An 11,766-nucleotide genomic window follows, 5' to 3' on the forward strand; every position below is an offset into this window, starting at 1 on the left:
GAATTTTAAACTGTTTATTAAAAATCGGCAGAACATGTATCACGCACTGTGTATAACACGACTCCAACAGCACTGGTAACTCTACGAACCCTTGTGATCTATTATCGCGTCCTCTTGCCTAGACATACATAACAAGGGCTCACAGCCAACGTTTGTAACAGCTTGATTGATCTCATCCTATCAAACTCAAAACTGAGGTGGTCAATCAAGAACTGGTGAGTCCTTCCCGAAGATTCGTGCTCGGACCACAGGTACATTGAGTTTCAGTGTGGCGAGAAGGCACAAATGCCATTGCCCTCTAGAAACCCCAGAAAAACAGAAGTTGAGGCGTGAGTCGAGAAAACTTCTAAACCGGGCCCGCAAGACTAACCTTGCTGAGGACTGGGAGCGATACCGTCATGTTATGAAGAACTACAAGAGGCGTATTCAGGAATCGAAAAGAGCCTCATATAGGGAATTCTGCAGCGGTATTGAATCTCTGAGTGACACGGCGAGATTTGTTGGGATCCTAAAAAAGGACCCAACTGCAAAGCTGGTGTCACTTAGGAAATCTGATGGCTCCTTCACGGAGCGGCAAAGTGAGACACTCAGGTTGCTGATGGAATCTCACTTTCCTGGTAATCAGATAAGCGTCAGCCGGCAACAGCCCTTATTGATAGAGACAGTAGTCAGAGCTGTTACACCTTTTCGGCATGACTGTTGTGTTGCCAGATCTGTGGTGAATGAGGACGCCATTCGATTTGCAATCAAATCTTTTGGCGACTACAAGTCGCCCGGACCAGATGGCATATATCCTGCCATGCTGAAGGAAGACGCAGAGTCCGTGACAGCAGCCCTGAAGAAAATCTTCTCGGCATGCCTGGCTCTGGCTTACATACCACGCTCTTGGAGGATGATGAGGGTCGCTTTCATCACAAAGGTTGGAAGAGACGACTACACCAGCCCCAAAAGCTTTAGACCCATCAGCATGACCTCTTTCATGCCGAAAAGTCTCAAACGACTGGTGGAATTGCGCATACGCCAGAAGTCGCTGAGGGCTCATCCTCTGTCTCCATTTCAGTATGCCTATCAAAGTGGAAAATCCTGCGAGTCGGAACTGCAAAACCTTGTTGCTAGGATAGAGGTGGCCATCGACAGGGGGGACTTCGCTATGGGCATCTTTTTAGACATAGAGGGGACGTTTGATAATGCCACTTTTGACAGTATGTGTAGCTCTGCTAGTAGGCACAGCGTAGACCGGGTGCTAGTAAATTGGATTCGTTCGATGCTGGCCCAAAGAATCGTTTCGGTGCGAGCAGAGGAAGATCTGCTGGTGTCATCCGGGGTTAATAGAGGCTGGCGCCAAGGCGGTGTGCTGTCTCCATTGCTCTGGTGCAGGGTAATCAATCCTCTGCTCACCACCTTAAACGATTCGGGAGTCTACGCACAAGCATATACGGACGATGTTGCTTGCCCCAAAGCACTGACAGCTTTCCGGCAGTGCAAAGGTGTCTTTGGGAAAACGTGGGGTCTTTATCCTAGCAAGGTCCTATGGATCTACACGGCTGTGATAAGACCTATTACCACCTATGCATCAGTGGTCTGGATGAGTAGACTCTCTCTCGTGGGAGTCAGGAGGACCTTATCGAGACTACAACGCTCTGTGGCCATCTGTTGTACCGGAGCTTTTCCGACTACTTCAGGCCCGGCATTAGATGCTCTGATTGGTTTACCACCACTTGATGCTTTCATCCAAGGAGAGGCCTTGAAGGCCATCTACAGTGTAATGCTACCAGAAGCTCAGTTGTGGGAAGACTCAGAAAATGAGCCCGGCAAACACGGTTTTCACATTTTTACGCATGGCTCCAGGACCGACCATGGCTCCGACTCTGGGGTCTATGTGGAATCCAGCGGGACAAAACTGCACTTTGCTCTAGGAATGCATGCATCTGTGTTTCAAGCGGAGGTGTATGCAGTGCAAGAAGCGATGAACTTTGTTGTGGAAAAGAGATGGAGGGGCAGATCTATATGTGTCTGCAGCGACAGCCAAGCTGCGCTTATGACCTTAGACTAACATGGGTTCCGGGACACGTGGGTATCGCGGCTATCGAGACCTCTGACTTCTTAGTTAAGATGGGCTCTGAGGCCCACTTTCTGTGGGCGAAGCACATGGAAAAGGTAGGCATCTCAGACAGTGTACTTGCCCAGCTTGTAAAGAGGAGGATGAGACGGCGGACCACTTCCTGTGCGTCTGCCCCGCCTTCGCTCGAATCAGGTTTGAGGTCTTTAGCACTGATGTGTTAAGAAGCGACCATCTTGGCTCCTTGGCACCACAAGTGTAGTACAATGGACTTAATTAATGTCTGAGTGTGAGTGCTGCACTTGCTAGTTGTCCCGACAACAAAACAAAAAAAAAAAAAGATCGATGTGAGATCTATTCAGATCAGCCAGCTAAACCTAAACTAACTTGCATAGCTAAACTTAAGCTAAATCCGGTCATTGAGCGAGAGTACCTCAGTGCGGTAAGTCTCAAACCGAAATAGTGTACGAGCAATGGAGAACGCGAACCGTTTATGCGTTGCTCCAAACCACCGAGATCACTCGAGCGCACAACCTCACCACGCGTTGTTAAGACTGTTACTGATAGCATAGGAGTTCGCGAATGTTTAACCATCCTAGACGTAATGAACATACAATGACTAGCTAAGGATGAAAGATTATCATGTTTGGCCTTTAGTTTGGTGAAAAACAAAATTGTGAGAGTAACTTCGGCAGCCACATTATCGGGCACTCGGCAGTATAATTCTGCCCGAGAGTTTCACACGTATTCACACACTTATCCAATAAGTCGTTGTTCTGATGGCAACGAGGTATAATCTCAGTTTTTTTCGTAAACAAACCGCTGTCATGACCCCTGTTACGACAGCCAATCAGCCGCTTCCTTCAAATTCGCTTAGAGCCGCTTAACGATCTGATCTTGACCACACTTCTAAAAATTTACTCGCCTTGATGACTAGCAATTCCCCAGTTGATCAAAGATAAACGATGAGTGCGTCATTCTTTCTCCCTGCGTTTGCCTCTCTTGCTAATGCTAATGGTGCTCACACTCACCAACATAAACGTACGCCCGTATCAGCTGACACGATGAAACAACGATCTACGATACTACGGAACGGAACGGTGATGAGAATTGATTTACGCGAGGGGCGAGGAAGGCAACGCGTAATACTAGGGCTTGGTAGAAAAAGTCCTGGGCAATAAAGCCGAAGAGAGAATTCTCATTCATGAATTAACAATAGAGTGCAGGAATCTCGATGAACTATCTAGAAGGGAAGTTGTGGTACAAGCCATAGTAGATCAATTTGATCTACCAAACATCAGCGTAGCGGCAGTGAAAAGCTTGCCTAAAGCATATTAAACACTCAAATAAGGACACTAAGTTGCCCACTAAGCGCCACAAATTTTTTGTTTTCTAAAGCAAAATTGAAAGTTGGGTGGGTGGTTTGCAGCCTGCGAAGGATAGCGATGTTTCCGTTGCCTATATTTTCACTATATATCGAAAAACTGTATAGATTGCGATAGATCCAAGCTGTGTAGGAAATGTGAAAATGAAGGGCATTTAGCAAAGGGCTGTACAAATGCGCCATAATGGCAGCCCTATTCCAGCTGGCCAAGGAAGGGCCATCTTACCACACATATGGTAGTAACAGGTGTCTAGCCTACAAACGAGCACTACCTAAAGCAACAACATGATATTTATTCAATTAAACTTAAGTCATTGTGAAGCGGCTCAAGATTAACTCAAGCAGATGGTAATAGAGATAAAGGTTGAAGTAGTAAAAACCTGAGGGCCTTCAAAATTGCTTCGCGCAATGATTGGGTGGCAGATATGATCCAAGCAGCAATATTGGCATGTGGTTCCTTCAGAAAGCGAGACCAATTAATGCGGGGAAGGGCTTCGTTTGGACCCTTATTACAAGCTACTATACACCCGAGCTGTAAGATACAAGAATTCCAAGATTTCCTGGACCATGTTGCAGTGACTGCGAGCTGCCAACACCCGGTTGTTGTTGTTGTTGTAGCAGCAAAAACATTCCCCATAAGTAGAATAAGTATACGGGGAATGCTGCTGAAGTTACAGTCTTTGACCGGGTCATTCCGGTTACATAGAACCGACTGTGGTAGAAACGTAGAACCCGGTCGTCATATCCGGCGACTTTAATGCGTGGGCAGTAGAATAGGTTAGTAGGAGAACGAACGCCAGAGACGCAGCTCTATTGGAGGCTTTCTCTTCGCTAGATTTGGTCATAGCCAACGATGAAAGGACTATAACCTATCATAAGGATAATAAAGACTTTAACGAAAAAGGGTACAAAACCTCTCTTCATTGGTCCTGATCCTTTCAATGGGGTAAACAACAGTTTCAAAAGTACCTTTTTACGTAAGCGGGAACAACGAGGCCTAATCGAATACTGATCCAGAACGTATAAAGGTAGAGGCAGTCTTTAGCCTCAGCAGAAAAGACATCAAACTCTACACTGAACTGCTAACAGGACGTTGCAAACTTAATTACCACATGAAAAACATTGTTGTGGCCGAAAATGATTCTTGCAGATTCTATAAAAAGGCTCAAGATATAACAACTGTTGCCTGCTGGCACGACGCAGACTAAATTATCTGGGAAACGGCGTTATAAATCCAAACCTCTTGGTAGAAATTAAGCCTTCAGCAGTTTTAAAATTTATTAATAGCCTAAAACTTTTTGAGTAGGCTACAAATAGCCATTTTATAATAAAATTAGGCGGACAAATTTTTAAGAATCTTAGAAAGCTGCTAAAAAAGAGATCCGGCGAACTAAATCAGCCTCATTTAATCAGCTCTGCGGTGAGGCAGACGTAAACGTGGGGGTTAACGCATACAAAGTAATGATACCGAAAATTGCTAAAGCACTGCAAGTGAAATACCCTAACTTGCTAAATAAAAAGAGATAGCATGGCATCCTTTCCAGCATCTAGAAACATCTGAAACGTGGACAAGTCTAACTGGTGTGGTTTCCTTCGGAAATAAACAAAACTGTGAGAGAATTAAAGTACATCCAACTTTTGACGGACTGCAAATGAAGAGTAACTGATGTGCTCCTAAGCCTAGTGCTCAACCATCTCCCGACGATTTACTTAACAGTAGTACCGGGTGGGGATTGGTACATTGACGGTTCGAGTTCAAGTCCCACACTGACGGGATAAAGACTTTCGATGCTTCCTCCTCGTAAAAAAAAAAAATAAAAGCAGAACAGGCCACTCCCTCTATGGCTCTACATGACTACAAAAACAAAAAACATTCGCAACGGAAATGATTCTTTTAGTCGCGACGACGCTGAACAGTTTTAAATATTATATAGCACAACAAAAATAAATTCATTAGTAAGTTTGAATTCATATTTCTAGGAGCAAAATACTCTCATTCATAAAACTAACGCACTTGTCTCAACGATGACAAAACTTCTAAACTAAGATTGAAGAAATAACTGACGATTATTCAAAAATAGTCCATATTCGAATTTCTTATAGAAATATTTGCCAATATTTGGTCAATTGCGAATTTTTCATGGCGAGTGTCCGCGGCTCCGTATACTATATACAGTATATCAAAACGAGTTTTGACATAGAAAATAAATTCAATTTTTCGACTTCAGTAGCAAAAAATAGCACTCTTTATTTCTCTTTGACAACAACTAATAATACGAGTACGATCACATATAAGTAGATGATCTACTTTTTCGTGCTTAACTCTCAATCCGTAATTAAAAACCGAGATTTCCCATACAAAATATCTCTCCCAAAATCTGAGATTATAAAATAATCCTAGATATTAACCATACTTTTTGACATATAACCCTGAGTTTTCTGTGTAATAGATCATTATTTTTACGACTGTATAGAAAAACGTCAAAGTAAATCTAAATAAAATGGATGGCGGCAAAGAGAACAGGTTTGTAGACAAAATTCTAATAAAATGTTTGTTAGGTATTATTAACTATGCATTTATATAACAGAAAAAAACGTGTGTTCATAAACATGTGTCCTCTTATTACTTATTATAAATGTGATATCGAATTTCGCATGCGTATTGCTGCCATAATTTTTTGAAGCCTCAGTAAACATCGTTTATGAATTTCCTCCAACTGTTTATTATTAGCAGCCAACTACGCAATTAAATTAGCTATTCCTTCTCCTTGTATTTTCTTCATATCGTTAGTAATAATTAAACAAACCAAAAACTCCGAAATATTCCACCAAAATAATTTCTATGAAGAAAAACCTTTCACAACAGTATTGACAGCTGATTATCAATTTCGCAGGTAATCTGCCATATGTTTGTGGATTTATTGGTAATTAATGTGTATGTGAACATACTTTAAACCAACAAAAACAAATAACACACTATTTCTCTAGAATGTGTTGCCCGATTAACTCCCATTTAAGGTTATCTTTGCTTTGCCATGATCACCTTGATGCTTTCGTTTCGGACTTCATTTAAATACTGCGTTTTTCAAGAGCCTGGCAAAAAATTATCCTTTGATATTATGGAAATATTACATTATAATTACGAAATACAGTTTATAATATTATAAATCAAGCAGAAAGAGGTTAGATGAGGGCAAAAGCATGCAGGTGGGTCTAGAACGGGTGCAGAACGCTTGACAATCCGAAAATTAGATCAAAACCCGAGAATTTCCTTCAGTACACTTGCAAAGGAGCTCAACGAGGAATATTATATTGTTGTCTCTCATGAAGTTGCTGCACTGCCATACTGCACCACAAATATTCATCGAGATCAGCACGAAAGAAACCATTGCTGTTTGCACAAAATGTAGAAAAATGCGTTTCTTTTACTTTAAACCACATTTCCGAACCAGAAGATTATTGAGAAAAAGATATGCTGTATTAAAACGATGGACCGATTAGAGTATGGCGCAAACCCATGACAGCTTTACAAAATCGAAATATAATGCCCAGACTTAAATTTAGAAAAATTTACGTTTTGGTTTTGAGGTGTATTTGAACTAATGGAGTAGGAGACTTAATGTTTATTGACGGCACAATGGACGCCAATGATTATTTAAATATATTGAAAACAAAATTTTGGTTAATTGGTAAATTTGGGTTTATCACTGAGAATAAACCAAATGTAACATTTTTCCAAGGTAACGATCCTAAGGAGCATAATGTTCAGATGTGGCTTCTCTACAAATGCGGTCAAGTTACAAATATACCAACCCCGAGTACCGACATAAACGTGATTAAAAAATTGTGGGTCATTTTGAAGAAAAGAGTCAGCTTTGAAGAAATCACTGAAGCTTCTGTGAGTTTTATTCACATACAGTAATGTTCACAACAACAGGGACCGAAGCCGTAAATCGTTACATTAAATTTTTTCATTCAATATGCACTTTTCATTTTTAAAATTTAATACATGAAATATTATTAAATATTAAATTTCATATCAAATTCACAGGACTGGGGCTGTAGTTGCCTAAAGTCTAAAGACCGACCAGTATTCCACGCCCGCATGAGGTGGCCCTGCTTTTGACTAAAAATGGCGGTGAAACATGTGTTATTCGCACCCTACCTAAGTGGTAATGGCACTACGTTAGTGTGCCTTTTAACGGTAACCTCCGGATACCGGGCGCCCCTGGATGTAATTAGCCTTACCGCAACACTGCGGCACTGTTGCGGCTCGACCTCACGACTTACATATGTTTGAAACCAAAAAATATAAACAAAATAAAACAAAAGCAACAATGCCTACTACTAAATCAGGTCAGCGGCGATCTCTCGGCAGCCTCTGTCGAACACCAACAACTGCCGCAAGCAACAAAAAGCAGCGATTGCCCGAACTCTGCTAGAACGCAAATCGAGATGGAAGTTGACGAAATAGACCTAGGGCCAAATGGAAAAACTTCCGTTTCATCTCCAGAAGAAGAGGAGAAACTCCTTAATTCTCCCTCATGAAGCAAAGGTTCGACACAAGCTGAAGTGAAGAAGATATGGCTTAGTGGTGCCACCAGAAAACGACTCAAGTACCGCCTGGGTCAAAGTCCCTTCGTAGAGGAAGCGAAACAACTTGCTCAGCAGCCAATGAACCAGTAGCACCAGGTCTAAGCAAAGCTCTCCCAAAAGAGCTAACTTGGTGGAAAGGACATCTGTCACAACTGCAGCCGAAGGGACAAAGGCAAGAATTGATGGAAAAGTGTAGAGAGAATAAGTCATTTTCGGCAAAACGAATTTATTTCCACGAAGTCACTAGAAGAACCAATAAAAACAAGAGTAAAAAACATCGCGGACGAATCTGTCTCTCGGCTAAAGATTCAGTGGATGCATTTCTTGAAAAATGAATCTTATAAAATGTTCAACAAAGCGATGATTCTAAATTTCACATTTTGGATCTTTCACCTAAAAGGGGAAGACCAAAAATATACGAAAATATTAAATTACTTCCATTATATACCCCAGCCCAGTCTTAAAAATTATAAAAATGGATTACTTTTTAAAAATAATTAATAAATGTTCATGAATTATTTCACTAAAGTGATTGTTTCAAATGAAACGCATAGCTCTTTATTGTATTAAGTCAATAGGACATTAAATTAATTTTAAAAATTATCTAAGTCAATTAGAGCTTTAAAAACTATTGATAATAAATTTCCATTAATCAAGACTAAGAAAATTATATATTAAAAAGTCGCATAATATACAAATATTCAATTCAATTGATATTTAATTCAAAACAAGAAATTATGACTTAGACCACTTTCATAATTATGGGCACATATAGCTAGCCTACCACGTTAACATTCCTTGTTCCTAATTGCAATGGAATTATACTCAACTGCAACTAAATCTAAGCAATTCAGTCTCTTGCTGTTAACTTTTGATGACAAATGCGTGTATGGCGAAAGGACTTCACAAGATGAGTACCCCTCAAAACTCCATGTGTTCCTCCCATTGAGACTTCTATGGGCCTCTTCCTTTCGCCAAGACTTAGCAACTGGCGAATAGATGAAGCAACTTTCCAAAGCCTTTTAGATCCTTTTCAGCTTCTACTTTTAATTAGTCTTGTGTACATATATGAATACATTTTACATACATGTAATTTTATTGAAAACTGTGTGTGGGTTTATGTCTGTAAATTTGTATATACGTAAATATTTTATGGTTGAAAAGCACAGGTAAGGGAATTGAATTTGAATTTGAGTTTGAGATATTTTACAAAGATTAAAGGTTATTTGCTTTAACTTATTCTGTTCGATGTTTCAGCTTTTTTTTTTATTACTCACTTTTTATGCTACATTAAAAAATCGGAATATTTTATGTATTTATTCATACTTATGTTCTTCGTAGTCATTACATTATATTACTTTTTATTTCAATTTTGAATAACTTCATTTATATATAAATTTTTTTAAATTTTTTGCTTATTTATGTACATACATATTTCATATGGTGAGTGCGAAAATCGTGAGATGCTGGCCAACCGGAACAACGCCCGAAAATTCTACCAGAAATTTCGTCGGCTTACAGAAGGTTTTAAGACCAGGGCGTTTTCCTGTAAGAACAAAGATGGCGAACTGGTGAATGACGTACAGAACAATCTTAAATTATGGAGGGAACACCTCTCGAACCTGGTAAACAGTGACAGCTGCGCATGTCACAGAGAATGTGAAGATCCCGATACCCCAATCGTTGACGACGGAATTGTCGTTCCGCTACATGACGAGGTGAGAATAGCAATAACACGGCTAAAGAACAACAAAGCCGCGGGCGCCGACGAACTGCCGGCTGAACTATTCAAACATGGCGGCGAGGAGCTGGTAAGGTGCATGCATCATCTTCTATGCAAAATATGGTCGGATGAAAGCGTATCTGCCGATTGGAATTCAAGTGTGCTCTGCCCAATCCATAAGAAGGGCGATCCTGCAATCTGTGCTAATTAGCGCGGGATTAGTCTTCTAAATATCGCCTATAAGGTTCTAGGGAGCGTATTGTGTGAAAGGCTGAAGCCCACCGTCAACCAACTGATTGGACCTTATCAGTGTGGCTTTAGTGGCAAATATTTACAATACACCAAATCTTGGAGAAGACCCACGAAAGGAGAATCGACACACAACTTTTCGTCGATTTCAAAGCTGCATTCGACAGTACGGAAAGGAGTTACTTGTAGGCCGCGATGTCTGAATTTGGTATCCCAACAAAACTAATACGGCTATGTAAGATGACGTTGCCCAACTCCAGCAGCGCCGTCAGAATTGGGAAGGACCTCTCCGAGCCGTTTGATACCAAACGAGGTTTCAGACAGGGTGACTCGCTGTCGTGTTACTTCTTTAACCTGATGTTGGATAAGAGCGTACAATTGTTGGCGTATGCCGATGATTTCGATATCATCGGCCTTAACAACCGCGCTGTTAGTTCTGCCTTCTCCAAACTGGATAAAGAGGCAAAGCGAATGTGTTTGGTGGTGAACAAAACGAAGTACCTTCTGTCTTTAAACAAACAGTCGGCGCACTCGCGTATCGGTACCCACGTCACTGTAGACAGTTATAATTTCGAGGTTGTAAAAGACTTCGTTTATTTAGAAACTAGCATGAGCATCGATAATAATGTCAGCCTTGAAATCCAACGTAGAATCTCTCTTGCCAACAAGTGTTATTTTGGACTAAGTAGGCAACTGAGCAGTAAAGTCCTCTCTTGGCGAACAAAACTAACACTCTACAAGGCTCTCATCATGCCCGTCCTAACGTGTGCCGCAGAAGCTTGGAAGATGACAACATCCGATGAAGCGACGCTTGGAGTGTTTGAGAGAAAGATTCTGCACAAGATTTTTGGACCTTTGCACGTCGGCAACGGCGAATATCGCAGACGATGGAACGATGAGCTGTATGAGCTTTACGACGACATAGACATAGCGAAGCGAATAAAGATCCAGCGGCTACGTTGGCTGGGTCATGTTGTCCGAATGGATACAAACGCTCCGGCTCTGAAAGTATTCGATACGGTACCACCTGGTGGTAGCAGAGGAAGAGGAAGGCCTCCTCTACGTTGGAAAGATCAGGTGGAGAAGGACTTGGCTTCACTTGGTGTGTCCAATTGGCGCCGGTTAGCACGAGAAAGAAACGACTGGCACGGTTTGTTAAACATTCGGAATTCAGAGAGAACGTAGGTTCGAGTCTCGGTGAAACAAAAAAATGAAGAAAAACATTTTTCTAATAGCGGTCGTCCCTCGGCAGGCAATGGCAAACCTCCGAGTGTATTTCTGTCATGAAAAAGCTCCTAATAAAAAGTATCTGCCTTTCGGAGTTGGCTTGAAACTGTAGGTCCCTCCATTTGTTGAACAACATCAAGACGCACGCCACAAATAGGAGGAGGAACGCGGCCAAACACCCAAAAAAGGTGTACGCGCCAATTAAATATATATAAGTTAAAGAAAACTATAAATAAGGATGAGAACCAACACAGATTTATTGTTCCACCATCAAATTAGCAAGTAACGAAATCAAGTTGCGGTGCGGAACATCTCGCGTTGGGTAAAACATGTTTGGCTTTCTTAAATACACCGCCGTGTTGAGTCGTATAGTACAGATTGTGAGGAGGGTTGTCTAAATAAGGCAAGGCTTCTTAACCGCTAAATTTTCGCCTGGGCGATCATAAATAAAACAAATTGAATAATGTATACTTATAAAATACATGTAAATTCATGTGTTCACTTACTCAGCCATATGTTTGGGTACTT

This window comes from Anastrepha obliqua, chromosome 5 (genome assembly GCF_027943255.1).
Source record: "Anastrepha obliqua isolate idAnaObli1 chromosome 5, idAnaObli1_1.0, whole genome shotgun sequence".
NCBI lineage: Eukaryota > Metazoa > Arthropoda > Insecta > Diptera > Tephritidae > Anastrepha > Anastrepha obliqua.